Source organism: Rhea americana, unplaced genomic scaffold (assembly GCF_003343005.1).
Source record: "Rhea americana isolate MKP2758 unplaced genomic scaffold, rheAme1 scaffold_167, whole genome shotgun sequence".
In the NCBI taxonomy this organism is placed as follows: Eukaryota; Metazoa; Chordata; class Aves; order Rheiformes; family Rheidae; genus Rhea; species Rhea americana.
Genome location: NW_028185783.1, coordinates 1,158,421 through 1,164,064, shown reverse-complemented (window position 1 = coordinate 1,164,064; position 5,644 = coordinate 1,158,421).

Genomic DNA, 5,644 nt, shown 5'->3' with positions numbered 1-5,644 from the left:
TTTTTTTTTGGCCAGAGTAAGTTTTACTATGGCCTGGAGCAGGAAAAGAGGGTATGTAGTATTTCTACACAGTGACAAGTTTGATATGTAGGTAGTGCAAATACTTTAAAAGGAAGCAGACATCCTTTGAAGTTTACACAAAGCTCTTTGTGGAAAACCTAGCCATAATATGATTGTAAATCTAATTATAGTAACTTGTCTAGAAAGGCTTAATTTCAGTCAATCAATCCATTTTATTTCAGATTCCATTTTATCAAGTAGCTATTATGGGTGTTTAGTAGGATCCTCCTCCTGGTGCCTGAAGGGTCTGTCTTCTTAAAAGGTACCATTTGTTCTTGTTCAGTTTTATTCCTTAAAAGAACTTAAAAAATAAAAATGTAAAAATTTTTAATTACAAAATCTCAAAATCAGATATTGCTGAAATAAGTAATACTGTAAATAAAATTAATTGTAAAGAAAACTTTGTTTTTTCTCTGCTTTGTAAACCACTTTGGGGCACACATGCAGAAAACATGCTGTATGATTTTAACATACAAATGTGCTAATAATATATTAAAAAATAATCCTGAAACATGCTCTCTGTTTAGTTGTACTAACATCAGGAATTTCATTCAGCCACCTGTATTTGACTCTTAAAAATCTGTACTCTCTGTGACCAAGCCATACTTTTAATCACTGAGAGAAACAGTTCTGGCAGTTTTCTGTGGAAGGGAAGGAATAGATTTGAGTTACTGAAGTAAATAACACTGCAAAGGAATGGTTAAAAAAAAAAGTCAGAAAACAGAAAGAAAGGAAGGTGGAAAGGGCCAGGAACAATAGAATCCTTCACATAAATACTGTAATTTTTTGATTCTATGTGGTCATAAAGTGTTTTTCTGTCTACTTCTTAGGCAGACATCATAAATGAATTCTGAAATGGCAATATATCCTGTGCATGTCTGTACAGCAGCAATTAAAGAAGTTTTACTTTTTTAATACTTCCGAAAGTTACTACTGCCCTAAGAACCTTGAGGCCAAACTTTTTTTTCAGCAAATGTGAAGCACAAACAGGTACAGAATAGACTTCATTTTATTTTACCACTGATGTCTCAGTGCTCGTCTGAGGACTCAAAAGATCAGAGACAGATCACTTTGAATTACTGCTCAGTTTTGGTTTCTCTGCAAATATTGTTAGAAATTTCAATTTATAGTAGGTTTTGTGCAAGTTTTATAACATGATTCCAGTACTGGAACTAAATAGACATCAAACTGTGAAGTCTTTAGTCGTATCTATCTGACCTAGGCATTAACTGGAAGTTTATCAGCGAGCCTGAAGATTCTTGTATCACATTACATTCTGTGCCTTCTTTAATCCTTCAGTAAATAAACCATATTGAGTGGAATGGTTGAGAACAGAAATTTATTTTTGCTTAAATATTCAAATACATCAACAGATAATACTAAATAGTTCCTAAATATGTTAATTATCTTAACTGTAGTTTAGAAAATGAAGAGAGTGTCACTGTTTCTTTAGACTGTTCATACTCTGGTTTGAATTCCAGCTTATTTCGAGAATCCCGAAAGACATTGATTTATCAAGCTCACACCCTTTTAATTCATAAGGCAGCTGCTGTGAGCTGCTAACTAGCTGTTAAGTCAGGAAGCTCAGGAAATTCAGGATTGTCAATGCCATTTATAGTTTAAAAACTTATGATGCTTCCTTCTAATGTTCTTTAGATTTTTCCTGAGGCTTTAAGGAGTGTTTAGACAAGCAATTAAGAAAGTCTAAATCAATGTAACCTGTTATTCTGAGGTTCTTCCGCTTGTGTGTTTAACACACAAATCCCATGATTTATCCCTGCTTTATTTTAACAGTATTTTTCAAGTAAAGCTAAAGGAACGATTTTTAAATGCTTTTTTATTTTTTTTGTGCCTAGCTATTGTCTCATACAAAGCTTAGTGACATAATCAAAACKGTAATATAAAAGTAAAACGAGAACCACTACACTATAGAAAACTATAAACAAAGTTAGAGTTTTCTACAGGTAAACTGTTCCTGATTTCTGATAAGATATTACAGCAGTGAAACAGGAAATCAAACACTTTTAAACCTGCTGATCGGTTACTTCATCTTAATAACCATCTACTTTGCTGATTACTTTAACGCAAATGTAAGGGTTAAATATGTCCTCAATTTACTGAAATGACAGCATATTTTGCCAAATGTGCTGTAARAAAGGATGTAATACTGATAAAGAAATTGGCTCCTACCTTATTATTTATTTCTTGGATAGCCACTAGGTGGGAGTATGTTATTTTAAAAGAAAGTACATCAAACATGGCTGTTTTTATTTTGTAGTAGGTATGCAACTCTGTTTCCTCAGCATGCGGGAGGTTATGCAATATAGTCCATACCATGTTGAGTTCTTAACTGATTTTGGATATGCAATGCTTGTGTCTATACTGGACACTCTGCAGAAAGTGCCTTCCTTGCTGTTCCCCTGGTGATAAGAAGAGTAGAAGCTGTAGGACACTCGCACATTGTCAACTTGAAGGTTGTAGGCAGCTCACTATGTCTCTGGAGCTGAAGTAAGCAAAGACTTAACTAGGAGTGGCATCCTTCAACAAGAGGAACTCATATCCAAACAAGGAACACAAGCACTCTGCATAAAAAAGTTACGTAGAAAATCACAAAGACAGTGGCCAAAAAAAGATTCTGAGGATTGGCGATAAAAGCTAATAATAATAATAATAATAAAGCCTTGCTACCAGGAGAAAAAAAAAAAAAAAACAGACAGTTGCCAGATAGTCAGGGAACTGGCTGATGCTAAAGATATGAAAAAGACCTTGTGAGGAAAACTAGGCCATAGCAAAAATTCTAAATTGATTTTTTGCAGTAATATTCAGTATAAAAGTGTTCAGAGAAATTCTTAATGTAAAACCATTCTTTTTTTAGCATGGAATATATTCTCACACCAGCCATAAACTGAGGCTGTCAGCAGAAACCATTTTAGGACATGTTAGTAAAATAAAAKTAACCAGCTGACAAGACTGGGGACGTTCAAGAATTCTAAAGAAACTGCACTATGAAATTGTTGGGCTGATAGGTGCAATGTGTAATACATTCCTGAATGCCGCCATGGTACTTGARTACAGTGCTAAGTTAGACATTTTTAGGAGAATTCCAGCACAAATTTGTGAAACTGCAAAACATTAAATTTCAATTCCACGCCAGGAATATCTGAGAACTGTAAGACTATAAATGGGGAAAATGCAAAACGATTATTCATTGTTTCTTGCAGTATGGGAAGGGAGGGGGAAGCAGCTAATGTAATCATCAGGCAGCCGATTTAAAATAAAGTGCTTTTTTTTTGTATAACACAATCTTGCCACAGAATGTTTCAGAGGCCAAACAGATAAGTTAAAAGTGGAGTAAGACAAGTTCATGGAGGGTAAGTCCACTGGTGAGTACTAAACATGATGAAATGAATGCAAGCTTCAAAACAGGAAGTTCATGAATTGTTGCTTGCTTAAAATGTTGAGACTATACTGAGAAAGACTCTCTCTGTATGCATACTGTGTCCCTAAGTACTCACTATTGCTCCTTGGTGGAGATATAAGATATAGGGCTAAACTGAGTTTTGGGTATTGCCAAGCACATTCTTATATTGCTGAAAAATTTGGCCCTCATCTTTAAGCTTCCAGGTTCTCAAAGTTAGTTAAGTTGTTAATAGTGTCTGGCTCTAAAAGATACTCTTGCTGCAGCTCTGCATTGAGAGTCCAAGTTTCCTATAAAATTAATGGGAGTAGTTTTCACAGAAAAGTATCTTCAGAAGCCAGCTGAAGAGTGCATTGCCTAAAATAGGAAAAAAAAATACAGGAGAAACTATCTGTAGACAGCTGTCTGAATAGATTTGAAAAATAACAAAAAATAYAAAGCCACAAGATTTATAGCCTGTAAAAGTCCTTAAATCATAATTCAATGTAAGGTTCATAGTGATCAGGCAGTTCATTTCTGAACATCATTACTGAATTTCCACAGGTACAAGATATTGGGGAGGTCASGGAATGGGAGGGAGTATTTCATATCTAATCTCACTCCCTGTGAAGTCAGTGATAAAGCTCCTGTTGATTTCAGCTGGAAGAAAGGCAAGTTAATGACGCTGCTGTAAAAAAGAAGATTGGAGTACTATGCACTTGATGGTGGATCTGGTGAATTGCTGAAAATCTGTCCTAACAGGGTAATTTTATATATATGGTGCTAGCAAACTTAATGTTAATCTTCTCTTTTGGACTTTTTAATATAACTTACCTTACTATTTTTAAGTAGGATGAAATATTTTGTCTACAGACAGATATCTTGCTCTTATCCCCCTTTCTCTTCCTGCTCAATTATACAGTAAGTTTACAATTAATATGTCACTAATTGAGTGTCCTTCCCATAACAACAGACTGTTGTTGCAAAGGTTTGAATTTAATTGCAGGACTGAGTACCGCCTGAGAGAGAACTCTTTAACCCAAATACTCTCCAAACTGAAAAATGCAAGCAACAAAGTTATTGAGAGAAAGTAATTTTTATAACTGATTTGGGTGGGTATTTTAAGATTGTCTGTTAAAGAAAAACTCTTTACAAAGACCTCATTATAATTTTGAAACACATTTCATGACTATGTATCAGGTCTATTTCCTTGCAATTGTCATTGCTTTGAAAGTGTTAGATTTCTTGGAATTCATCAAAGGCATCAAAATAGAAATGCTCCATTCCTCATTGGAATTTCAATATATTAGCCAAGCAGAAATATTACAGAACAAACTATACTGCTTTCTCCAGGCAAGTTTTTTAAAAGGCTGTTCCCAGTCCAATCCCTGTCTGCTAAATAAATGATCAAATTGCACAACTAGCTATTTTAGAACAAGAATGGAATGGTTCCTGCATAGACTGTGACTGAAGCAGTGTTATACGCTCTCAAAAACTGGGAGTAATAGTTAAAAGAAAAATGTATCTTTACTATGTGATTGTCAGTGCTAAATGACTGGTGTACTAGATGAAGAGATAYTACTCTGCCTCTGTTTCTTAAGACTATATCCTAGTTTATGACACATTTAGAATTGCAAAGGAGCTCCGTTTTATGTATACTCCAAGCTTTGTGTAAGACCAAGGAATGGAACATGCCTGTGTGACTATGGGTAGCATAACTACATCTTCAAGAATATTTGAGGCGTTGCAGACTTACACACCTTCCAGTTTTGGGTGATTCACAGCCCTCAGTTACGCATTCAGGCTTCTCTTCTAAAGCCTGGGACAAGTTAGATATTTCAGGAAGGACTCCTCAGAAACCAGCTGAGCTTGAACCTGTGTAGATGAATAATATGAGGCTTGGGATGGGGCTTGGAACAGTTTTGAGAGTATTTGCATGGACTCCTAAGCTTTTACATCAGACAAGTTGGTRTGACTACAAAACACAGGACAGGATCATGAGATGATGCTAGTTCAGGTTCCAAAAGCAACAGAGCTGTGACAGCATGATGCTGAACCAACTAGCCTTGATCCCCTAGGACTAAGTGTAATTCTGTATTTCACATAGTTACACTACTTCTAGTTCTGGAGGCATTAGTCCAGGCTACTTACACTGTGCACTACCACATCATTTAGACAGACTCTGTA